Source organism: Trichosurus vulpecula, chromosome 5 (assembly GCF_011100635.1).
Source record: "Trichosurus vulpecula isolate mTriVul1 chromosome 5, mTriVul1.pri, whole genome shotgun sequence".
Classification (NCBI taxonomy): Eukaryota; Metazoa; Chordata; class Mammalia; order Diprotodontia; family Phalangeridae; genus Trichosurus; species Trichosurus vulpecula.
The window spans coordinates 241,204,672-241,232,438 of record NC_050577.1 but is presented as its reverse complement, the minus strand read 5'-3'; the positions used below and the strand labels follow the sequence as shown (position 1 = coordinate 241,232,438).

The following is a 27,767-nucleotide window of genomic DNA, read 5'->3' as shown; positions in this document are numbered from 1 at the left end:
TGAAAAAACAGTGACACTATATTAGGACATGAAGCTTCACAAACAAATGCAAAAAGGAGAAATGCTAAATACATCATTTACTGACCAGAATGCAATAGGAATATATATGGTAAAGGATTATCAAAGAAAGTGATGAGGGCACAGTCTCTGGGAACCCCCTTGAGTCTGGAGTGCGGTCTCGGGGAGCCCCCTTGAGCTGTCCCTGAGTCTTCCCGCTGGATCTGGCCTTCCCCTAGGGCCACAAGCCTCACATTGTCTTTGGGCCCAGATCTCTCCCTCTATTGTTACTTTAGATATGCATGCCTTCAGTTACTTCCCAACCTTGATATCTCACTATCTTGGATCCTGGACTCTGGCTCCACCTTATCTTCCTTAGACTTCCCCTCAAGACCCTCCCTAAACCCCTCCTCTAGTCACCCCAGACCACCCCTCAATCCCTCCTACAATCTTTGTGTATATAATCTCCATCTTGCCTCCATGAAGGGGCTCAGATTCAATCTAATTCAGTAGGTTGAATCTGGCCCGCTTGTGGAAACAGGCATCACGAGGTGGGGGGATTTCTTAAGACAGCCCATTATGGTGAATCCTTAATAAACTTTCTCTTTTCCCTTGGCTGAGAAGGCTTGAGTCGAATTCTTTCGGCAGGACCCGGCGTGTAGGTATTTTGGGGCCGCGGCGGTCACCCCTAGAAACATATGGTTCTCTTACAATCATCATTTACAAAAAAACCTCTTCATAGTACTGAAAATCAACTGGAGACTAAATAATTTAATTCTAAGGAATTAATGGATAAAAGAATACATTACAGAAACAATACACAATTCATTAAAGATAATGACAGTGAGACAACATGTCAAAATTAATGAAAAGCAATCTTAGGGGAAAATGTATATGTCTAAACACTTTTATCACCAAAAGAGAAGGAACAGATCAATGAATTGGTCATAGAACTGAATAAACTATTAGGCCAACAAATTTAAATAGCTCGATTAAATACTAAAATAGAAATTCTGAAAAATTAAAAGACTTAACAAAATCAAAAGTAAAAATCTCACCGAATTAATAAATAACATTGGAAGTTGGATTTTTTTCAAAAGAAAAAACCAAATTACCAGTACCAAAAAGAGAAAAGGAAAATTAACAACAAATGAAAGATAAAGGAAAGAATGAGAAGCTGTACTGCCCAATTATATGTCAATAAAACAATGTAAATGAAAAGAAGGAAAATTACAAAAACATAAAATGCTAAAATTAACAGAACAAGAAATAGAGAACACAAATAATCTCAGAAAAACAAACTGAGTAAGAAATAAGTGAATTCCAAAAGGGCAGAAAAAAAGTTAATTCTCCCAAAAAGCGAAAGAACAAACAACTCCAACAGTGCACAAACTTCACAAAAATATGAAAAGGAATCTTACCAAATTCCTTCTATGAAACAAATATGATCTTGATACCAGAGTCAAAAGAATACTACAGAACAAAATCCCTAATGAACTATTAATCCAAAAATTTTTTAATTACCTATTAGAAAAGAGGTAAAAGCAACATATAAAAAAAAGATTACATACTATGACCAGGTGGATTCATACCAGGAATGCAGGGTTGATTAAAATAATATGTGATTTTAATAACAAAAAGAAGAATCATATAACAATAAAGTACACCACCTGTTTAGGTTTTAAAAAAAATGCTTAAAAATAGGAATAAAATAGGAAAAAATGAACCTTCCTTTAATATGGTAAGTGGTATCTATCTAAAACCAAAAATAAGTATTATATGTACTGGCATAAATTAGAAGCACTTCCAATATTTAAAAGCAAAGATATTCATCTGTCACCATTACCATTTGATACAAAGCTAGAAATGTTAGCTATAGCACTAGTCAAAAGAAAAAAGAATAAGAACAGGCAAAGAGAAAACAAAATTATTACTTTCTTCAGAAGATCAATAATTTACTTAAAGAATTCTGGAGTCACCTATATTTAATTGAAACATTAAGTTCAGCAAATTTGCAAGATAAATAAATCCACATAAATATTCAGCATTTCTGTATATTACCAACAAAACCCAGCAAGAAGAGATAGAAAGAGAAATCCCACTTAAAGTTACTAAAAGAATATATATAGTACTTGAGAATGTATCTTCTAAGACACACATACATAGAAACAATATAAATACAACTACAAAACACTTTGGGAAAAATAAACATCAACAACCAGAACAAGATAAGGCCAAACCAATATAACAAATAATGACAGTATTACCTAAGTTAACTTATTTATTTGTGTTATACCAATCAAACTGCCAAAGAATCACTTGCTAGAGTTAGATAAAATAATAACGTAATTTGTCTAGAGGAACAAAAGGTAAAGAATGTTGGGTCAGAGAAAGGGGACCTTATAGTACCAGATTTCAAATTACACTACAAGGCAGCAATTATTAAAATTATTTGGTATTGGCTAAGTAATAGAGAGGCCAATTAATGTAACAGATCAGGTATATGACATACAAAAGCAAAAAAACTCAGTACTTTAATGTTCAATCATGACATTTATGTAGTATTTAAGGTTTACAAAGCTCTTTACACAAATTAATTCGTTTGATCCCCACAACAATCCTTGAGGTAGATGCTATTATTATCATCCCAATTTTCACAGGTGAGGATACTGAAGTTCTGTTCAGTGACTTGCCCAGGGTGATATGAACAAGACTCTGAGACAGGAATTGAACTGGGTCTTCCTGATTTTAAGCTCTCTCTTCCAACCAGTGTGTTACCTAGGTGCCCCAAATCAACCCAAAGACCTCATCTCTTGAAGTAAAGACTCACTATTCAACAAAACATGCTGAGAAAATAGAAAAGTCTGCCAGAAATTAAGTACGGAACAAACAAGAGATAGAACAGATCACATAAGATAAAATGCATGATTTTAATTTTAGAAAACTGAAGTTTTTGTACAATGAGTGCTGATAAAATTACAAGAGAAACAGTTAACTGGGAAAAGATCTTTGTAGCAAGTTTCTGTGATAAAGGTCCCATTTCTAAGACAGATAACAAAATTATTTAAATTTATCAGAATAAGAGGCATTCCTCAACTGAGATACAGTCGGAGGATATGAAAAAAGCAGTTCTCAAAGGAAGACATCCAAGCTATCAATAGATACGGGAAAAAATGCTCCAAATCATGATTAACTACAGAGATATAAATGAAGGCAATTGTGAGGTTTCTCCTCACACCCATTAGATTGGCAAAGATGAGAAAAAAGGAAAATGACAGTTGTTGGATGGTCTGTAAGAAAAAAGGTATATTAACAGACTGTGGTAGAGCCACGAATTGGACAAGCCATTCTGGAAAGCAATTTTGAACTACGCCCCAAAAGCCACTAAACTATGCATGTCCTTTAACCCAGTATACTTCTACTAGGCCAATACTCCAAAGAAATCATTAAAAAAGGAAAAGGATACATACGTATATAAATTATGAGAGTAGCTCTTTTTGTAGTGGTGAAGGAGTGGAAACTAAGAAGGCATCCATCAAATAAGAAATGGTTGAACAGCATGATATATGAATGTAATGGAATTTTACTGTACCATAAAGAAATGGCCAAAAGAACAGTTTAAGAGAAATAAAGGAAGGGTGAAGTGAACCAAACCAGGAGAAATTTATGCAACAACAACAAGAGTGTAAAGACAAACAACTTGGAAAGACATAAGAATTCTAATCAATGCAATGATCAAACAAGATTCTAGAGAAACAATGACGGAACAACACTCATCTTCTGAGAGAGAGGTGATGAACTCAAGATGAGTACAGCATGAAATGCATCTTTCTTGGATATACCCAGTGTAGTTTATTTTACCTGACTATGAATATTTGTTTCAAAGAGGATAGGTAAGGGGGAAAGAGAAAAAATAAAGTAAAAGTAAAAATTACATTTAAAAATCATATAGAATTGTCATTTTTATAAACACTTTCTGCATTTCAGAGATAAATATAATCGGAGAATATACCAGTGAGAAGGACTTTAAAGATGATCTAATACAAGCAAAACCTCTCATTTTGTAGATGAGGAAACTAAGGTTCAGAGAGGTAAAGTAACTTGCCCTACATTACCGAGTGAGCTAGTGGCCACACCAGTTCTTAAGCCAACAGCTGATTCTTAGCTCATTCCTTTGTCATATATATGTTAGAGTCTCCAGCAACAAATACAATGCCTTGTTTCAAGTAGGCACTAATTAAACCTATGCCAGGAAATGAAGATTTAAATCACAATTGCTTTCTTCAAAATAAAAAAACCACAGTTCTTCTTGAAGTTATTTATTTTAGCATATCACTATTACAGAAACTTTCCATTAACATTATAGTTGTTCAATCTAAAACACTTAAGCTAAATATTCAGTAGCCTTAATTGTAAATAAATTATCCCTTATTCATATGTTATCAGTAAATATCTGAAACAATATCTCTGATAGCTTTATTGGGCCATAATCTACAAATTAAGGAGTTATGGTAAACAATAATAAAATAAATAAAATAAAATAATAAAATAAAATAAAAAATAAGACAAGTCCTGAAATGCACTGGAAAAGCTATCAACATACTCTAAACACAAAGTCCTAAAAAATACATTGCCCGATACTTACCATACTGAAATTTATTAAGCTCATAATTTTTAATTTCTTGTTCATGACAGGAGACCTAAAAAACCTGAAACTATGTCAATCCGCAGTATTTGTACAAAAGTTAATGATAAACTCAGCTTAACATATCCCTAGAAAATAACACTGTTTTATTCTTTTCTATGATTCTAAAGCTCAAGAAGGAAAAAAGGAACATATAAATATAAAAAAATAATTCTGGAAGTCAACAATACTTGAAAATCGAACCCTTTCAAAAAACTTGAGCATGAGTTTCTTTTTTGACTAGAAACATTCTGAGAAAGATTTTAAAGATAACAGCAGAGGCCTTCTGGGTCATGTGACCAACAAGCTGGAGGACTAGCCAGTTTCTCTGTTCTCCATGACCCTCAAACCTCTCCAAAACAGAAATTACTTACTGTATAGGCCAAAAACTTCAGATTCAGATGTCTCCATGGCCTAGAGCACCTAAAACCAAAAAGGTTTAAAAAACAAACAAACATGAATTGATTTCTAGCCCAAGCAAAACTTGAAAGGGAGAGGAATCACACAAAGGAGGGAGGAATCAGAGTTGAGCAGAAGGGAGCCAGTGAGAATAGGGCCACTTTTGAAAAGATGAAGCTAAAGTAACTGAAGACACATAGTACTGTGTTTATAGTGGAAGAGAAAAAAATCATAACTTGAAAAGATAAATATTAAAGACAAATGGAGTAAAATAGAAAACTCGTAATAACTTCAAATGTGAAAGGATAAGGGATGGGGCGAGGTCATGTTTAGATTTCCAGGTCCTCCGGTGCAGCCTTTTAATTGAGTCAAAGTTTTACAGAACAAATTCTTTTAATAAGGGGATCTGTTCCATGAAGTTTGGATTCAGTCAAAGGGCCACAAATATTCAAAAAACAAAAAAGGATAAACAAGGAAATTATATCCTGCTTAGAGGAACCATGGACAACAAACCAATTATCAGTAATAAATTTTTACACTCCATATGCCTTAACATCCAAATTCATAAAGGAAACACTGATACAAAGACAATAATACAAGTGTCAGGAGACTTCAATTATCCCTTGGAAGTTTTGGATAAGTCTAACAGAAAGATAAACAAAAGAGAAAATATGGAACAGAAAAAAAATGCTGGAGAAATTAGAACTAAAACACTTAAAGAGTCTTCTAAATAGTACTGCAAAAGAATATATGTATTTCTCAGCACCAGGACCACATGCTTTTACAAAAAAAAAAAGCTTTCACAAAAATTGACCAAGTGTTAAGGCACAGACTTACTGTGCCCCGCCCCCCAAGAAAAGATGAGTAAAAAATCAAAAATAATAAATACAACCCTTTACAAACCTTAATGTAAAAAAAATAGTAATTGGTTCAGGGACTACAAACAAAAGACACAGATCTAAAAGGAGACTTAACAATGAAATTTTAAATAATGAGTAATCAAAGAATAAATCGTGGCAACAATTAACTATCATGCAAAATAAAAATGATAATACTGAAACAACATAAAATTTCTGGGATGCAGCTAAAGAAATCTTCAAAGGAAAGATCATATCCTAACAGAACATTAACAAAATAGAGGAGAATATTGAAGTCATTTTAAAAATTAGAAAAAGCAAATAAACCTAAAATAAGCCCAAAAGATATGATATTAAAAATTAGAAGGTAAAAAAATTAGAAATTTAAGAACACAAAAATGATAAATAAAACTAAAAGCTGATTCTCTGAAAAGACCATAACTACAACAGACCTTCTCCTAATCTTATTAAAAAGTGGGCAGAAAAACACATCAATAATATAGCAAATGAAAAGGTAAAATCACAACAAAATGAGAAGAAATAAAAAGAACAATCAGAACATATCAGAACAATTATATACTAGCAACACTGAGAACAAAAAAGAAAGAGTACCTTCAAAAATATAAAATACCCAAACTATCAGAAAACCAGATAGAAATCTTCAATAACTCAGTCTCAGAAAAAGAAATAGATCTAGCTATAAAATAACTAAAAAAAAAAAACACAACCAACCTCCTAATCCTGAAGGATTCACAGGAGAATCCTATCAAACTTCTAAATAATAATTAGTATCCATACTTTGCCAATTATATTATCAGAAAAATGAGAAAGTATTTTACCAGGATCCTTTAATGAGACAAATGTAGTACTAATTTCTAAACCAGTTAAAAATAAAATAGAGAAAGAAAATAATAAGCCAATATCATTAATAATGATACTGCTAGGAGCTAATGTTTATAAGGCACTGTATTAAGTACTTTTCAAATATTATTTCATTTGATCTTCATAACAACTCTAGGATAGATATTATTATTATCCTCATTTTGCAGTTGAGGAAATCAAAGTAAACAGAGGCTAAGTGACTTTTCCAGGGTCACAAAACTAGTGAGTACCTAAGGCCAAATCCAAACTCAGGTATTCCTGATTCCAGGACCAGCAATTTATCCAAGGCTGACGCCTATCTGCCCCAATGAATTGACTCAAAAACTTTAACAAAATCCCAGTAAACAGGTTACAGTAATTTATCCAAGAAATTATTGATTATGACCAAGTGGAATTTATACCAGGAATACAAAGATAGTTCAATTCAGGAAAACTATCAACATTAGTCATATTAAAAACCAAAACATTTGAAACCACACGAATATCATATAGATGCAGAAAAAGTCTCTGATAAAGTATAGCTCTCTTCTACGCTAAAAACCTCATAAAATATAGGCATGAAAAGACCTTTTTTTAAAAATCATAAAAAACATCTATCAAAAACCAAAAGTAAGTTATCTGCAATGAGGATACACTCTTTCAATACACATGGGAATGAAGCAAGGATGCCTACTTTGTGCACTATTATTTGGTGGGGTTCTGGAAATGCTAGAAATACCAATAAGAGAAAGAAAATGGAAGCATAAAGATAAAGAGGGAAAAAAAATCCCTATTTACTAATGATATGATGGTGTACTTAAGAAATCTCTAAGGAATCAGCAAAGATACTAAATTACACAATTAATTAATTCAATAAAGATACAGGCTAAAAAATAAACCCTGAAAAAACAACAGTTTTTCTATATAATAACAATACAACCCAAGAGGCAAAAATAGAAAAGAAAATCCCATTTCAAATAACTACAAAATGCAAGTAGAGAAAGGGATAGTCACCTCGACCTTGGCTATATGTGAGAACAGTAGACCCTAACAGCCTCTGCAATAAAATTTAGAGCAAGATTTCTTAAAAATTTTTTGTGCCACCAACCCTTTGCCACTCTAGTGATCTTTATGGATCCTTTTTTTCCCCCAGATGTTTTTAAAATGCACAATTGAAGGAAACACCAAATTTCAGTTAGAGGTTTGTAAAAATAAAGATGTAATATTTTCCCCATATAGACTGATGATCCCTGTGAAATCTATCTATGGACCTGTGGCGGGTCTATGGACCACATGTTAAAAGCCTGTTATTGAGATGTTAGAAGTCATCTATTCCCAAACCCTTCAGAGGCCCTGAAAAGTTATGTGACTTGCATAAGATCACACAGGTAGTGAGAGACAAGCAGGTTTCAAACCTAGGTCTTCCAACTACAAATCTAGGACCCTTTCCCTCCATTGAGTAGATCTGAGAATAACTGTGATATAAAAAAACAAAAGACATCAATAAGACTGTACAGATGAAATCAAAACAACTAATGATATCCATTTTTAAGGGAGCAGGGGGAAGAGCCTTTAAACTATTTTAACAATCACATCATTACCCTCCCTCCCCCTCCCAAAAAGCTCACTTTAATTATTCCTTGAGAGGCTGCACAGGAAGATGCCCCTATTAGTTATAAGCTGTTACTAATTACACAAAAGAAAAGCTAAAAAAAAAAAAACAAAAAAAAACCTTACATGTGGTCGGTCATTAGTCCTTTAGAGGGTGAAAACGTATGCAGTTTGCCCTTTAGTTTCTGGCTATGGTTATTATGTGTAACTCAGCTGAGTGTCACATGGCAGACAGTTACCCTGTTTCCCTTCTACCAAAAGTCATGTTGTGTTGTTTATCAGTAACTATTCTCCCTTTTCATCCTACTGGTATATTTTAGAACTTGAATTAAATGCGCATCTAAAAGTTTCAGTTTTGGGGGCAGCTAGGTAGCTCAGTAGATAGAACAACAGCCCTGAACTCAAGAGGACCTGAGTTCAAATGTGCTCTCAGACACTTGACACTTACTAGGTATATGACTCTGGGTAAGTTACTTAACACCAATTACCTTGACAAAAAAAAAAAGTTTCAGTTTTGTTTTGTTGTTTAAAAAACAATGTTGACTGCAGCATGTATCAGTGATTTAGAATGCTTATTAATTATCAGCAAATGACCCCAGAAGATCAACCATCTGTGCATTCAAAAACCATAATACCTTTGATAAAGTATGGAGTGAAGGCACTAGCAGCTGGAAGGAAATCAGGAAATACCTCATGTGGCAGGTGGTGCTTGAGCTAAGCTCTGAAGGCAATTACGGATTCTAAGAAGCAGAAGGAAATACATGGCAGGCATGGCAGGCAGTACAAAGACAAAAAAACAACACAGGATTACAAGTAAAGCTGGAAGGGGTATCAGGAGCCATCTAGTCCAACCCTCCCACTTTACATGTGACAAAGTGCAGCCCAAGAAACTTAACTGTGGAAGATCACACAAACAGTAGGCTCTAAGGGGAATTTGAACCCAGATCATCTTCACTCCAGTCAATGCTCCTTTCACTGTACTATAGGTTTCCTCCTGCACAGAACTCCATTCTCCTGCCTGGGCCTTTGCACTGGCTGTCCCCCATGTCTGCAATGCTCTCCCTTCTCACTGCCACCTCCTAACTTCCCTGAGAGATCCAAGTCAAATCTCAACATCTACCAGAGAACTTTCCTGGCTGCTGTTCCCTCTGGCTCCCATTACTGGCACATCATTAGAATGTCAGCTCCTTGTGGGCAAGAACCAAAGTCTGCCTTTCTTTGGTATCCTTCCACTTAACACAATGCCTGGCACATAGTAAGAGCTTAATAAATTTGACTGACTGACTGATTGATACCAACCCCAGATGACCTTAAGGCTTTAGAGAAATTTAAATTTCTCTATACTTCAGCATGCTTCAGTAACGCTTCAGCAACCTTTTCACCATTTATGCAATGTCCTTAATATACTTACTTTCTTTTTGTCAAGTTAATAGGCAAAATATTATGGCAACCATAGTTAAAAAAAAAAAAAAAGAGTATCATCTGCCTTTGCATATTGGTCTGTCCTTAAGACTAGTATTGCTTGCTTTTAAAAGTATCTGGTAAGTTAACTTGACCATTTAATCATCCCTTGATAACATGACAGTTAAACATTTATTATATGCAAATTATGTGAAAATCTCTCGGCAAAGTACTAAGAAAAGAAAAAAAGTTTATATAATACATGGTCCTCACCCTGTTATTATCTACTAAGGGAGATACCTCACACATACTCACATACATACATACATAGACACACACACAAACAATAAGGGGTAGGAGATGGGGCTAGGGATCAAGGAAAACTTCACAAAGAAGACGTCTGAAATTCACATTTAACTGAACAGAGAGCACAATAAGAAGCAGCAAATTGTAGGATAGATACAGGGGACAGCAAAGGTCCAGTTTGGCTAAAGCATAGTATAACGAGGAAGGAGAACAAAACACTAAGTAGAGATAGGGTGCTACAAGCTTGCAGAGGGCCTTAAAACCAATTCTAGGGAGTTTAAACTTTCCATAGCAGCAGCTACAGGATTTTGAGCAGAAGTGTGACCCAACTAAATTAAGGAATAAGGGAGACTAGTCTGACAAAGGTGTGAAAATTAGATTGGAGGGAAGAAAGCCATGAAGTAGAAAAAGCTGTTAGAAGATTATTGCAGTAATATAGATAGAAGGCAATGAAGAACTGAATGAGAAGAAAAGAGGAAGAAAGAGATGTGAGGTACACAGAAAGGACAGAATCAACAGGACTTGGTAACTGACGAGCTAGGAAGAGAAAGGAAAGAGTCACTGACAACACCAAGGTTTCAAACCTACATCACAGTATTAAGTCTATAGTAACTAGTTTTTTCTCCAAATATACCAGTGACAGAGCAAAGGGAAATGTGCTTAAGCTGTATGAAATATGAAGTATTTAGGTTACATAAGATTTCCTGTTTTGTTACTAAACATCAGAGTGAATGGATTATCAAAAGTTGCAAAATCTCTAATTTTTAATTCCAAAATCTTTTTAAAGTAGGACAAAGACTCATTTGTGAAAGCTTTTAGCAGTCCTTACTATGAGCAAGACAAGTAAGAATTTCTGGGTTCCTTCCAACGTAGAATTCAGCCCCCTTGGCACACACGCCTGAGTGTGGCATACTAAGCCTAACATACTGGCTACTGGACTTGGTTTCTCTTGACAGATATTCTCTAAATACATCATTAACATTACTACCTCACAAAGAGCAAAAGCGAAAGTAAGTAAACTTAATTTTTAAAAAAGTAATTTTATTTTAAACTCTTCCAATCTGCTTTAAAAAAAAAGTCACCACCATCTGCACAAAGAGGACAAACTCATACAAAAGTACCAGGGCAGCTAGATATGACCACAACCACTTAGTAAACTACAAGCAAGGGTACTTCAAAAACACTTAAACACCTCAAAGAACACAAACTAAATTGACATTTTATTCTATTTTATTTTTCTAGTTTCTGAATAATAAATCGATAGCATTTAGTTTCAACTTAGCAAGGTGATAACAAAACAATGAATCTAACAGCAAGAAGATGGTATAGGAGAGATCTTCTAGAATAAGAGGTGTCAAACATGCACTTGTGAGTCGTATTGTGGCTTACCACATTTTCCAAATTAAAATGTGATTGGGAAATATTCAACAAAATAAATAAAAATAAAATAGAATATAAATGTTAATATATGGTTTTCTAAGTCAATCTGCAGTCAGCAGAGACATTTATGGCATGGCTTAGTGGACCTCAGTTTCTATTTGAGTTGGACACCACTGACCTACATCACCCAATCCTGTGCATGAATGAGAATCCCTTCTACAAAAGAATTCAAAGTAATCATCCAGCCTCTTCTTTAAGATCTCCTGAGAAAACCTGTTCCACTTTGGGATAATTCTGATCATCAGGATTTTCTAAAATTTAAATCAAGTCTAAATCTGCTTCTCCACAGTTTTCATCTACTGCTCATTCTGTCCACAGGGCCCAGATAGTACAAAGCTAATAATAATAATAATACCTCCTTCACATGACAATCCTTTCAAATACTAGAAGGCTGTTGTGTCTCTTCTAATTCTTCTTATCTCCAAGCTAAATATCCTCAATTCATTCAAACGAGTTGCACATGGCATGTTAATCAGTTTTCTCACTATCATAATGACCATCTTCTTGACACAGAAATCCAGAGAAAATACAGCATGTCTATCTATATCTTTTTGAAAATATGATTCCAAGAAATGAACACAGTACTCCAGATATTGTCAGACAAGGTCAGAATAGAGTATAACTATTACCTGCCTAGTCCTGGACACAGTCCTACACCTCCATTTATAGTCTAGGATAGTATTCACTTTTTGTTTTGGCCACCATTTGACACTGTTATCTATTATGTGTTTATTATGTGTAGAACACTGTTATAAGAGGCACTGAAAGAGGAGCAATGATTAGTTTTAAAATTCTTGGCAGCTAAGGAAAAAGGGGAAATCAATCTATAAGCAATAAACACTTATTAAATGCCTAACTATGTGCCAGGCACTGTGATAAGCACTGGGGATACAAAAAGAGACAAAAGACAGTCCTTGCACTCAAGGAGCTTACAGCTTAATGGGGGTGTATCAACAATTCCAGCTAGCAGCTACTATGAGGGTGTAAAACCAACAACACCCAGCGCATAGAATGCTGCAAACCCAGGTCCTTTTGATATGCTTTACCAAGAAAAGCAACATTAAGGGGTTAACAATCTTACTTTAATCCAGCATACAAATAACATCCACCTAGTTCAGGGGAAAAAACCAGCACCCTAAATTACAGACCAAATACAATTCGTAGTTATCAACATCTGGGTGTACAGCCGGGGAGCTCATTATAACGGCTGGCCCAGAGTCACGAGCCATTCCTGCTGTGGCTCAAAGCTCCTAGAACACTAACCTCTGAGCTTACATATCCTGTTCAGGGCCAAGACCTCACCCAGGCTGGGTGTGGAGAAGTTCCCCACCACGAATATCACATCAGATACAAATCAATGGCTCCCAATTGTCTCAGTGCTGAGAAATACAAAAACATCCCACTTTATCTGCCCCATTCAAACAAAGACCAGAATCATTAAAGGTCAACAGCAAAAAGTCCCACCTTAATTACTATTACAGGGGAGAGACAACATGGGGAGAAAATATATACACACACATACATACACAGCAGGCTATAAACAGGACAAACAGAAAACAATTATCAGAGGTATGCCAATAAAATTAAGAGTGGTTAGAAAAGGTTTCCTGTAGAAGGTGGGATTTTAGTTGGGATTTAAGGTAAGCCAGGCAGGATAGTAGTTGGAACAGGAGGGAGAGCATTCTAGGCCTGGGGGAAAGCCAGAAAAAATGCCCAGAACCAAGAAATGGAAGGTCTTGTTCTCAGAACAGCCAGGAGGTGAGTGTCCCTGGACTTAAGAATACATGATGGGGAGGAAGGTTTAAGAAGGCTGGAATTGTAAGAGGGTTATATGGGAAAGTTCAGGGGAACTGCTTCCTGCTGGAAAGGGCCTTAGCTTTCCTTTTAGGGGTCCAGGTCCCATCACCCAAGAGAAGAGGAAACACTGATTGTAGACAGTCCTTTCCAAGAGTTTAGCTACAAAGAGCAGAAGAAATACCAGACTGTAGTTGGAGAAATATGAACTAAACAGTAAAACAATCAGATTCAAAACTGGTTTTATGGTGAAACTCAAAGAATAGTTGTTAAAGTTTCTGTGTCAAAACGGCAGGAAATCTCCAGTGGAAAGACCCCCCCCAAGGATCTGAGCTTGGCCTTGTGCTGTTTAACATGTTATCAAATGACTGGGATAAAGTCATAGGTGATATGCTCATCAAATCTGCAGATGACACAAAACTAGGAGGGATGTGTAAGACACAGTCAGTTTCCAACAGAATCCTGACAGGCTTGAGCATAAGCTAGTAAATAAAGTTCAAAAGGATAAGTAAAAAGTCTTGTACTTGGTGACAAAAAAAAAAATCAACCTCACAAGTGTAAAATAGGGAAGCATGATTAGAGATAATGGTTTCAAAGAAGATCTGGACATTCAGGTTTTAGTATGATATGGAAACCAAAAAAGCTAATGCAATCTTGGGTTGCATTAAGAGGGCACAGCATCTAGGAATAGGTAACTGACTGTCCAACTCTGCCCTCAGAAATGTCATCTGAAATATTAGGTTCAGTTGTGGGAACCACTTTCTTAAAAGACTTTGATAAGCTGGAGAGTATCTAAAGGAGGGCAATTAGGTGGTGATGGACCTTGAGGCCATGTCATCTGATAATCAGCTGGAGGAACTTACTAAATTTAGCCAGGAGAAGAGATGATTCAAGAGGTAAATGAGGGCTATCTTCAAGCATTCAAAGGGCTGTTATAAGCAGGATTAGAGTTGGTCCGTTTGGCCTTGGCCTTCTGCCCTCATTTTTTCCACTGCCAGCTTACGAGCTAGGCTAAAGGTTAAAACTGAATCACCATTGTGCCCCTTATGCTCAGAGACACATTTCTCCCCGTGCTAGCTTAAGGGTCCCCTGGGATCTCTTTCTACATTGGTGCTTCTTGCTCTGGTGCTCTGGAATGCCTCTGGTCCACTGCAAGCTTATGTGCTGGGATAAGGTTAGAAATGAGTTCGCCATTCTGCTTCTGTTCTCAAAGCCACACAACTAACTTTCTAAAATTTTTTTTGTGCTCATCACTCGGCTAGGGCCCAGTGCTCATCCGTGAAAGCAGCTCTCCACTTTGGATCCGTGACCCAGAACTAAGTAATGGGGGACAAAGCTTCCAGATGGTACCCATTCCTATTTCCAGCGTTAATTCAGGGATCCCTTGGGATCTCTTTCTGCTCTGGTGCCCTATCTTGGTTCCCTTTCTATCCTTGGATACTGGAATACTCTTGGGCTACGGCTGCCACACTGTGCTCCTAAGCAAGTCCCCACTCCAGTGTGCACAGACTTTTCTATCTTCCTAAGTTGCCCTGGGCTGGAAAAATGAATCACTGTGACTTTTTCTTAGCTTTCACCAACAGAACTCATTCTGACTCGTTTGTTAGGTTGTTGTTAAAAATGCTGACTCTCTGCCATTTTGATTTTGCCAAACTTGCTTTAATTTTAAACAAAAATTCTAGTAGTTTTGTCAACTATGTCCAAGCACTTTAAAAAGAAAAATACAGCAGGGAGAGTGAGAATCAATGCCATATGCTCACACTGATCTTCTCCAGCTATGTAAACTTCTTAAAAAAGGCAAAAGAACAGTCATCCCCTGTTTTCAAATGACCATAAGTACATCAAAACCTTAAGCTTCAAAAGTATAGACAAGCAAAGAAAACTGATTTCTAAATCTCTTCACTGGAGTACCTACTATATATTCTACCACAGCACTATGTTAGGAGTTACAAAGCTATCATGGAAATGGCCTAAATATTAGAAAAAATTTTCTTCATCAACTTTGCCTATGGCGAATAGATGAATGAACAGATGAATGAATTTGTAAACAAATAAATACAAGGAGGAGGAATAGTCAAGGAAAAATCTATTGCAAGCAGACAGAAAGAAACAATTCAAATATTGTGCAGTCAGTCAGGATAACACAAGATTTGGCAGCTTCTACACTAAAGGATCAGAGAGCTTGGAATATGATATTCTGGAAGGCAAAGGAGATAGGATCACAAACAAGAATTACCTACCCAGGAAAGCTAAGTATAATCCTTCCATGGGGAACATGGAGATTTGATGAAAGTGAGGAATTTCACTCATTCCTGATAAAAAGACCAGAGCTGAGTAGAAATTTGACTTTCAAATACAAGACTCAAAAGAAGCCTTAAGAAGGTAAATACAAAAGAGAAATCATAAGGGGTTCAATCAAGTTAAACTGTTTACATTACTTCATGGGAAGATGATACTTATAACTCATAAAAACTTTATCATTATTAGGGTAGTCAGGAGGAATATACAGGACACAAATGTGAGATGGGATGAGATCTAAAAATATTATATTAAGGGGTGATAAAGAGAAATCCACTGGGAGAAGGGGAAAAGGAGGTGTTGAAAGGAGTAAATTATCTCACACTCAGTTGGGTACAGAAATCTATCTTACTCTACAAGAAAGTAGGAGGTGAAAGCGATAAAAAAGTGGAGGGGGGGGACCCTGATAGAAGGGAAGGCAGATTGATGGAGGTAGCAGTCAGAAGCAAAACACTATTGAGGTAAGACAGGGTAAAAGGGAGAGTCAATTTTCTAAATATTTGAGAAATGAGGTCTTTATCAGAGAAACTTGCTGGAAAATTTTTTCACAGTTATGATTGATTACTCCATCCTATTTCCCCCGTTTATCCTTCCTCTTAAGAAACAGTAACAACAATGTTGCTACTTGCAGCTACTGTGGCTGTGTAAGACTAATAACAACAGTACACAGGAGGGCTGCTAGCACAGGTTCTTTGATCTGCTTTTCTAAGGAAAGCAACTTTAAGGGGTTAACAATCTTACTCTAATTAAACATACATGTAATCAGGGGAAAAAGTCAGCACCCTGAGCTTCAGAGCAAATACAAACCGAAATTACAAACAGAGATAATATAAACAGATCAACAGACAGGTTTCTGTCTGACCACAGCAATACATACATAGTTACCAGGGAAAGAAGCACCAACATTTGGGCTTTCAAAGGGGGATGGGGCTCTTTAATGGCTACCCAGAGTCTCCACACCAACACTCTTCCAATGAATGTGCCCCCAAAGCAAAATGCCAAACTCAGAGCATATATACCCTATTTAGGGCCCTGGGGCTTAGCACCTACTGAGCTAAAAGGTATAGACCTAAGGCTTAGTTAGAATCTACTTAGCAAAAGGGTGAGGGAAAGATCTTCAATCACTAGCACTACATCATATATATATTGTTTACAATCAATGACTCTTGATTCAAACTCATTAAAGGCTCTTGATTGCCTTAGTGCTGAGAAGCACTCCAAAACAAAAGATGACAAAAGAGTCCTGCCCTGCTTGCCATTACAGAAATAAAGAATTTAGAGGTGAAGTTCAAATGTCATAAAAAAATTAGCCACCAAATGCAGACTGATGTATGACTGGGCATATACTTCTTTGATTCTTATAACCTTATCTTTTTCCAACCATATATTTACACTAATGGCTTGGAGAAAGAGAATTATGCAAGGACATGGGCCCTAATCTATAACTTTTAAGAAATCTTGAGATATTTACTAAGGAATAAGACTCACCCAATGTTTCACTGCAATTAATGGCAAAGTTGATTCCAGTCTAGTTCACCTAAAACTTCTTTCTTCCTTCACTTCATTTCACTCTTAAACAGCATCTATTATATTATGCAATTTCTCAGTAGTACCTTAATACACAGAGCAAAAATGACAATTAGGTTTCCTGTTTGCTAGGGGCAATAAAAGGGAAAGTGACTTGGGAAGAAAGGAGACTGTGCCAGAGGAGAAAGACTGATAAACAGAAGATCTACAAGTAACTGGAAAACTACATGGTTTCCTTTCTATTTTCAGATTTGGGATTCAAGTTGCTTTTGGGTCTAAAGTTTCTCCACAAGCCTGAAGACACATAAATCCCAGTAATGAAATAGTAAAATATAAAAAGTGCTGAAACAATGATAGATACCTTAATGATGACTACCAGTCATTCATTCAACCAATATTTACTGAACACTAAGGTTAGGCAGTGTAATGCAAAGAAAAAAAAATGGGTTCCTGCCTTCAAGGAGGTCATATGGGCAAAAACACATATACAGTAAATCAAATACAAATTAGAGAAAAAAATAATTTCAGAGGTGAGGGGCATTAGCAACTGGAAAACCAGAAAAGGCTTCCTATGGAAGTTCACACCTTAGTTTGATGATGCACTAGAGAACTGAAGGGAAATGAGGCATTCCACAGGTCAAAGAACTGGAGAACAAAATGGCACATTTGGGTGGTAACCACAAAGGCCTGTTTGACTGAGATAGGGAAAGGTGTCAAGTGGAGTAATATGAAATGAAACTTGGGAAAGTATGCTGTAGCCAAATTATAAAAGATTTTCTGCACATGACAAAAGAAAGTTCTATTTTATCCTGGAGCCAAAAGGGATTCCAGTGCTTAAAAGCAAAGGAGAGCCACAGTCAAACCCTATCTTTGGGAATATAGCTTAGGGGAAAGGTAAGAGCGGAAGAAGAGAACTTGAGTAAGAGGCCAATTACAAAGCTCCGGCATTAGTCCAGGTAAGAGAGATAAGGGGGGGGGGGGCCCATGTGATGGAGATAAGGATTTAAGATATTTTATGGAAGTAGAATTAACAAAACTTGGCAACTGATTGGATATAAGGGGTGAGGAAAGTTAGATTCAGGATGATTCTCACACTGCAAATGTGAAAGACCAAAAGGATAGTGACACCCTTAACAGAAATTAAGAAGATGGGAAGGTTTGAATGAAAAGATACGAAGTTGTTTATAACATTGAATTGGGGATGCCTGTGGAACATCCAGTTGGAGACATACAACAAGCAGCTGGTGGTGGTACTAAAATGAGGCATATAATTCTAAATATGTAAGAAGAGTACAAAATATTTATTTGCCAGGGACAAAGAACCAAAATCTCTTTTGATGTAACTTGTAGTAGGCCTGACAATTACTGAGAACATTTTGCTTAAAGAAAGTCTCCCATCATAGCAACAGTTTCAGTTTCAAAGCAGAGAAAGAAAATAAAATAGTAGGCGTAGAGGAAGAGAATTACGCAAAGAAACACTTTTTTCTTGCTTTTTTTTTCCAAAATCATGTTGGAAATAATGCAAAAAGAAAAAGAATAACTATGCTAAGTTCTGACAATGTATATTAAGTATAGAAATGAGTCACATGATTTCCTTCAGAAAACTAAAGGCAGTGAATTTCTGAGACACAAAGTTAAAAAAAAGGTATGAACAAGAGTTAATGAGGGAGAATAGGAATGAGGGTATTCAAGTTGGAGAGAGTGACAACACGCAAAAGCACAGAGACAGAAAGCAACAAACTGCAAGTTGGATAGGTCAAAATTAGCTTTCTTGTGATGGAGTCCATGTAGAATTGGGGTTAGTTCCTCTGGTATAAATACTGTATTCATTTGCATTTTTTGCTTCAAACTCAAATAAGAAATTTTTCTACTTAATGTTAAGGGATGCAAAGATTAACTTACATTCTTTTTTTAGCAAAATAAAAATTGTTCCTTCTCTATGGGGAAAAAAAAAAGGACAGCTCAACTTTTTTTTTTTTTTAAAGAAAATCTGAATATTTTCTACTATCCACTTTCATCTCTTAATGTGAGCCATGGTTCTTTTATTCCAGCAATATCTGCAAAAATGGTTATAGCTGAGCAACTTGCTAAACAACAGTCATTGTTTTGTTGAAATAATAAAAGCATTTACATTTCTTAAAATCTGATTGTTGCTTTGGTAAGCAAAATATAATATGTGTTATATAATATGTATTATGTATTATACTGTATATAAACATAAAAATCTTCTCCAATGCTATCAGATTCAATTCACACTGCAGTTAAACATGTGACCAAAAGTTAAAACTTCACAAATTCAAGGGAGAGAAATTTTGTTAAACTGATTAGAAGTTGTAAAATGTTAAGTGTGTAAGGTAACTAGGATTTAAGCTGACAGTATCCAGACTGAGAAAAAGACAAAAAACAAAGCATTCTTTAAAGGGCAATAGCATTGACCTTCAATCACCAAGTATCCCTCACAATCTGTCATCCATCACATCCAATATATTGCCTGAGCCTGTCAATTTCACCCTTACAACATCTCTCAAATACACCCTCTTCTCTCCCCCAACACTTTGACACTCCAGGGCAGGCTCTCTTCACCTCATGCCTTGATAACTGAAATGACCTGCTTTTGGGGCCGGGGAGTAAAGAGTGAGCAATATCTGCCTGCGTCAAGTCTCTCCCCACTGTGATCTATCTTCCATTCAGTCCCCAAAGTGATTTTCCTGAAGTGCAGGTTTCATCATGTCATCGCCACTCCCACCAAACCCCCAGTAAACTCCACTGGCTCCCTATTGCCTCCAGGATCAAATACAAAATGCTCACTCTGGCATTTAAAGCCCTTCATACCCTAGTCCCTCCCCCTACCTTTCCACAGTCTTCTTCCACCTTACTCCCCTGCACATTCTCTTCGATCCAGTGACACTGGCTTCTTGGACATTCCAAAAACAAGATATTCCATATCTCAGCACTGGGCATTTTCTTTGGCTGTCTCCCATGCCTAGAATACTCTCCCTTCTCCACTCCGACTACAGACCTCCCTGGCTTCCCTTAAGTCCCAACTAAAATTCCACCTTCTATGGGAAGCCTTTCTCAAATGCTCTTAGTTCCAGTACCTTCCCTCTGCTAATTATCTTCTATTTATTCTGTATATAGCTTGTTTTGTCTCTATTTGTTTGCACATTGTTTCCTACCCTCTATTAGACTGTAAGGTCCTTGAGGACAGGGACAGTCTCTTGGCTCTTTTTGTATCCCCAGCGTTTAGCACAGTGCCTGGCACATAGCAGGCTCTTAATAAATATTTATTAATAGACTGTCTTCAGAGACACCAAAGCTCTAATTAACTTAAGTCTCAGGACTACAAAGTATGTCATTTGCTGACATTTAGCCAGCAAGTTGAACCAACTGTTTTAAATAAAGCTATCAACAAAGGATCTTATCCTATCTATTTAGTGTAACACCCAAGTTAAGAGTTCTCAGCAATGTATATAGCATAAGCAATCGAAAATTATTATTTTACTTGATCTTGCTTTTATACACCTTAAATATAAGCAAACATTATTTACTATAATGTGCCACGGAGATTCAAAACAAAATAAGATAGCGTCTCTCTCTTTCCTCAAGGAGTATGACTCCAAAGTTGAGATAAGAAATTCTTCTACTAAATGGTAAGATATGTACACCGTGATACAAATTAAACAATAAATTCTAAACGTTACTAAGAAATTTGAAGTGGAAAAGATCACTCCAAGTGTGACACAGTTTAAGAGAAGGTTTCATCAAGAAAGTAGCACCTGGGGCAGCTAGGTGGCACAGTGAGTAGAGCACCGGCCCTGGACTCAGGAGGACCCGAGTTCAAATCCAGTCTCAGACACCTGACACACTTACTAGCTGTGTGACCTTAGGCAAGTCACTTAACCCCAATTGCCCTGCCTTCCCCGCTCTATTCTGAATATTTAAATGTATGCAAAAGAAAAGAAGTTAACAGCACTGCACTTTTTGACAACTGCAAACTAATGGAAATGCAGTTCTTGACCTAGAGAATAAAATCCATTTAAAACTGGCAACATTAAACACACACACACACACACACACACACACACACGGAAAGGGAAGACCTAAGTGTGTTTTGTAGGCAGAAGAGAAGAAGCCAGTAAGCAAGAAAAGATTTAAGGAAGAATGTCAATCTTTCAATCAATGGGAAATGGAATCAAGGCCAAAAGCGGTATACATAACAGCAAAGTTAGAGAACAAACTCGACCTCTGAAACAAAAGAAAAAAATAGATTAGAACAGAAAAGAACAGGTGAAGAAACTAAAAAAACTTCCATCTAAAAATGGTTAAAATCTTTCCACTACAACCTTATTTCTAAGCCTTTTCATGTTATGAAGATAACCCTCAGTTTTTGTAAGATGCCAGAAAACTACAAGCTCTAGCACACTGTACTAAACTAGAAAAGTTTCTAGTGCTGGTTCAGCACTTCCTGTTAACAAAGAACCAACGTAGTTAGGCACAGAGTGCCCTTCATCAGGATTGCATCCCCCTGGTAAATTCTGAGGCCACAGCAACTCATGAAGACTATATGTTATTATGAAAAGGTAAACTATTTCTGTATTAGTGTAGGGAGTAAGCATATATCTACCCAATGATATCACAGATCTTTTGAAATCTTGAGGTGTGGCTAACTGTTACAGCCAAGTTAGAGCCGAGCCCTGCCCTCCTCGGACCTCCACACCCAGGGGCCTGCTGAGATAAACTCAGGGCCCTGAGATATGGGTGGAGCCAGGAGGAGGGGTCTCGCCTTTGTTGCCTCCCTAGCAATTCCAGGTCTTTGCCCAGACCTGCTTGAGCACATGGAACTTCCGGTTCTTTGCCTGGACTGCCTGCCTGCAGGGAGCTTCGGGTTAGTGCGGGAAGAGAAGGGGAGGAGAGTAGGCGGAGTCGGGGCGGTCCTAGTACCCAGGTGTCTTGATTTTACCTGTCTTTTCACCCACGTAACCAAAGAATGTACCTACATCACCAAAGATATAAAAATGCTGCTTGCTGAAATAATAAACGGAGTCATTCACCATCCTTCGGCTCCCGCCCCATACATTGTCCATGAGATCAGGCCCTTTGCTAGGCAAAGGCCTGGGGCTTGGGGGGATCCCTGAGTTTGTTGCGAGGCCAGGGACTCACAACAGCTAGCATTTAAGAAAAACCGTGTTGGAGCTCAAAATTTTAAAGCTTCAGCTCTACAGAAAACTACCATCTATACCACAGGTGTCAAAGTCACGTCCAGGCTGCCTGCTGCCTGCAAAACTCCTGAGAGGAGCCTGAACCAGATTAAAAAGTAACTGAGAAATCTTTAATAAAATAAACAAAAATACAATAATGTTCATTTGTAGTTTTCAAGTCAATATGCAGTCTGCAGGGATCTGTTTCTATTTGAGTTTGACACCAAGAACAACAGTTTTAGCATATAGTCTGATTGATTCCACAACTAACCAAATTTAAATTTAGAGACAAAAGCAAGAATTTTTTTCAATCTACAAATTCTGTAAAATTTACACTTATCTTTGATTGTAAGTTCAATGACAACATATGATAAAAATGCTACCCTTTTTCTTTGGCCTTCTTATACCCCACAAAAAAACTGTTTTGAGTCAGACTAAAAATTAACTTAGAATTGTTTCATTAATGAGAAGACTAAAAAATGTTCTTCAGAGAAAACTACAGCCTCCTAGTTTCATTCCACATCAATAAAAACCAGTATATTTTAACTAAAGGTTTGCCAGGATGGGTCTTCTAGGTCCTTGAGTGCGGCCCTTTGACAGACCACACATACACACAGACAGAGAAGACCCAAGTGTGTTTTGTAAGCAGAAGGGAAGGAGCCAGTAAGCAAGAAAAGATTTAAGGAAGTTTTACAGAACAAATCCTTTTATTAGGGGGATGTGTTCTGTGAAGCTTAGATTCAGTCAAAGGGCCATACGTGAGGACCTAGAGGGCCATGTGTGGCCTCAAGGCCACAGGTTCCCCACCCCTACTTTAAACATTTCTATGGGTAAATGCAAGGCCCTTGAACAAGGTCTACAATCACAAAATATTTGAAACCTTTGGTCTAGATCTTACAAGAACTGTGTAACTAACTGATTGCGTGATTTTTAATTTAGCATCAGCCCAGGGTAACAAGAGGCAATGTTCTTTAGGAGCTGATCCACTTGACTGTTGACTTCACTAGCTGTTAGCTATTTGCAAAGGTTACTACAGAAGACTTAACAATTTAAACATGAAAATAGCGGTTCTAGAAAGTATTTACCAGTGCTTGCTCTCTAGATCAAGTACGTTGCACGAACCACTTAGATTTCCAAAGTAATGGGTGACTATAGTTTCTCCAACATTATCAAATGACATTTAAAAAGCCTTATGCTTTGACAACTCTCCCAGCAATAACCCTCATTTATATAACGTGCATTTTACAAGACACCTTACTCACAACCATCCTGTGATACTAGTAAGTATGAATGAGTATTAATTAGTTCCGTTTTAACAGATAAGGGTCAAAGAAGTTAAAGACTTGCCCCCACCCACAGAGTTTAATAAGCTGGGAATTGAACCCAGGTCTTCAGATTGCAAGTCTAAAGTTGTTTTTAATACAGTGTTAGCTCCCTATATAAACTTTTTTTAGAGTTCTAAAAATACTTGACAGCAAAGCAGAGTGGACAGAGCACATGCTATGGCATTCAAGTCCTGCTTTGACAAACACATACTAATAGTGTGACTAGGGACAAATGAATGAGCCATTTAACCTCTTAATGGAATGACATCAAACCAAAGAAGTGGTCCACTAATCCATGGATTATAAGGACTCACATGGCCACATGTTGACTTGGTTTTAAAATGTAGTATTATCTGTTTTGTTGTATTTTTACTTATTTTGTTAAATATTTTCAAGTTACATTTTAATCTGGTTTGCGCTATTTGACACTTCTATCTTAATGTACCAGGCAACTCCATAAGAACAGAAACAAAAGGAATTATGTGCCAGATAAGAGTACTTATAGCTGAATCCACAAGGTAAGAAGCCTTCAACGACCTAAAAACCTCATGATACAACGCTGAAGAACTTTAACACTTAGAACTCCCACTCACTATCCCCACCTGAACCCACTCCATACCCCAAGTTAAAGATGAGATGCTGTTCTATGTTGGTGGAAGGAGATTACATACTAATAAAGCACTGACAAGGTTTTCAATTCAGGAGAGACCAAGGACTTAGATGAAAGTATAGTAACATTATTTTATAAAATGTAGCCTAAAAAGGAAAAGGGGAAGGAGGATACACCTTCACAAGTGGTAGGATACTATAAGCTGTCCCTTCCAAGCAAGTTCCAGCCTCCTCCCACATTCAGCAATTCACTGTTCATCAGCCTAGGTCTTTGCCACAACTGACTTTTGAGTGACCAAAACTGGCCCCAGTTGGAGGCCACGCTCTTTCCCTCAGGCTTAGGAAAAAGCTACACACCTTCTGTCCTGTCCTGGTTAACTGTTCCACTCCCTCTGGCCCAGCACTATCAGTTCAGAGTCCATTTTCCCTGCTAGCAGCAGGTCAAAGCTTTCCAGTGCTAGGGAGGGCTTCCAAGATACAAGACCAAAGAGGCTTTTTTTCTCTGAAGGGCTGCGGCCAAGCTGGCTGTCCAGGCTTAAGGAAACTCCTTGACCCCAAAAAGAGAGAGAGGAGACTATGGTGTAGAATTGGGTTTTGATTAAAGCCCATGTCATGTCCTGGAGTAAGCTAGTGCAGCCTCAGTCCAGCAGCATGTAAAGTGAAGAAGGGGTCCTAAGTAAGTTGAGGGTCAGGGAGTGTCAGTTCTTGGGTTAAAGTGGTTTTACTAACTTCTTTTGAATTCTAGGTATCCTACCAGAGCTTCTTAAACTGCAGGTCACAACCCCATATGGGTCCCACAGTTTAAGAAGCACTGAAGGGGTCCTAAGTAGGAAAAGTTTAGGAAGCTAGACTAGAGCATGGAAACAAGTGAGGTTGCTTTGCCTCTGCCATGTAACTTCTGTTTTGAAAAGTGTCTGGGGGCCACAGGGAATCAGAGAAAACATCAAGTCCATTATCTTTGTTGCTTACAGCATTTTTAAAAATGTCTAAAACAGAGATGGCCACATAGGAGCGAAATTCAGATAAAGCCTTCATGACGCGGCCAGGTAACTGGTGAGATGTCAGAGCCGCTACTTTGCCCAAACCTTTCAAATTCTCAAAAGAGTCTGATTTACTCAATTCAAGAGTTCCCACTAACAAAGTAGATCACAATCCCTGGCCTATGCATTCTACAAATTCCTCATCTGCCCAGAAGTTCTCCGCTGTGCTGGAGACCTCTCTCATTTTCTCCAGCATTTAAAAAGTACCAGTAGAGTACTCTAGCCATCAATTGTCATCCCTTATTCTTGCCATATGAGCAGAATAGCTTCTCTTCCTATCACATGATTCCCTGATGACATTTTTCACTTCTTTTCTTTTTCAGAATTCCTCACTGATTAGATATTTCAGCTTAGTCATACCAACCATTCATCTCTCCATTACAGTATTACCGCATACATGATCCCTAAATCACAACAACCAAAAAAAGCAATTATGGGCCGGGTACTCCTGGCAAGCTACACAGTGACTGAGTTTGAAACGGTCTTTAATCATAGCAATAAGATGGGTACCCCACTGCAGCCTCTAATATGGCAGCTCTATCAGCTGTATTGGATACCCACATCTCTATCTACTAAAACTAGCCTTTTACCAAAGCCTACACCCCAAAGAAGATGGCTGAAATTGGGTTTATCTACTGATAACAAGCTGGGTTTAGACCAGTGCTTCTTCTGTTTCAGGAAACAATAGGGTTAGGAGCTAGAGGAGAGGCATGGAAGGGAAAGTCTGGAGAGAAGGGATGTAGCCTAGAGAGGACAATAGAATGGTTTTCTTTAAAATGAAGTTTTTAGGGAGATATAAGCCAATCAGAGAAAGAGACCGCAGGAGTAGACAGTTCTTCCAGTGTATGAAGTCTGGAGACTCCACAGTTAACTTAAATGGTAAGGAGACTTCTGTGGCATAACAGAGAAATTCTGGAAAATAAAGAATAGAGTTTGAAGAAGAATGAATACTAAATGGAGGAGACACAAGTATATTTTTGGAATCCTACAGGCTTCAAGAGTCAAAAAGAGAGGAAAATAAGGCAAATGCAGGGTATAGGTATGGTTTTCTTCTGTTTTGCTGGTTTTAAGAAAAGAAAACAAAGAAAGGGGAAAAGGCATAAATTAGGGAAAATATGAGAATGAAGAAATCTCTTATTTCACATAAGCAGGATACAGGGAAGAATGGTTTATAAATATGGAGGAAAGAGTGGAGACAACAGGCACTTCATGAACTACAAAAGCAACAAATTTTTAAAACCCCAAACTAAAATATAAATTCTGAAAGTCAAATTGAGAGCTATTCCTTAATGTGATTTTTTTTAACAGGAAAAATTGCCAAAATCAAATTGGAAAAAGGAAAATTCACAACAAACAAAGGAAAAACAAAGGAAGTCTATTAATAAACCAATTCCCTAATTATATGACAAATAAAAATACAATTTAAATAAATGGATGAATATTTACAAAAATATAAAATACCTAGATTGTCCTAACAAATTGTAAGAATTTAAATAATCTGAATGCTAGAAGCATTTCCAATTCAGATGGGGGTGTGAAACAAGGATATCCATTATCACCACTGTTATTCAATATGGTACTAGAAATGTTAGCATTAGCAATAAGAGAAGAAAAAGAAATTGAAAGAATTAGAATAGGCAAGGAAGAAACAAAGCTGTAACTCTTTGCAGATGATATGATGGTATAGTTATAAAATCCTAGAGAATCAACTAAAAAACTTCAGGAAATAATTAACAACTTTAGCAAAGTTGCAGGAAATAAACTAAACCCACATAAGTCATCGGCATTCCTATATGTTAGTAACAAAGCTCAACAGCAAGAGATAGAAAGAGAAATGTCATTTAAAGTTACTGTAGACCTTATAAAATATTTGGGAGTCTATCAGCCAAACCAAACCCAGAAACTACATAGGACAATCACAAAACACTTTTCATACAAATAAAGTCAGATCTAAATAACTGGAAAAATATCAGTTGCTCACGGGTAGGCCAAGCTCATATAATAAGAATGACAATTCCACCTAAATCAATTTACTTATCTTTAGTGTCATACCAATCAAACTACCAAAAAATCATTTTATAGAGCTAGAAAAAAACAATAACAAAATTCATCTGGAAGAACAAAAGGTCAAGAATATCAAGGGAATTAATGAAAAGAAATGCAAAGAAAAGTGGCCTAGCTGTACCAGATCTTAAAATGTATTATAAAGCAGCAATCATTAAAACTACTTGGTACTGGCTAAGAAATGGAGTGGTGAACCAGTAGAATAGGTTAGGTATGCAAGACATAACAGTCAATGACTATAGTAATCTACTATTTGATAAATCCAAAGACTCCAGCTTCTGGAATAAGAACTCACTATTTAACAAAAACTGCTGGGAAAACTGGAAAGTTGCATGGCAAAAACTAGGCATTGACCA

At 36.9% G+C, this 27,767-nt stretch overlaps 1 protein-coding gene across 5 annotated transcripts in view; it reads right to left on the bottom strand.

Annotated features, from left to right (window-relative positions):
* Positions 1-27,767, bottom strand: part of OSBPL8 (oxysterol binding protein like 8) — a 201,563-nt gene that overhangs the window by 150,806 nt on the left and 22,990 nt on the right. The window contains exon 1 of one of the 5 annotated variants that reach the window (XM_036758487.1): positions 4,643-4,716. The exons of the other annotated variants lie outside the window; for them this stretch is intronic. The gene's annotated coding sequence lies outside the window, so the exon portion shown is untranslated. Of the gene's footprint in view, positions 1-4,642; positions 4,717-27,767 lie in introns of those variants that run through there. 5 annotated transcript variants of the gene reach the window in all.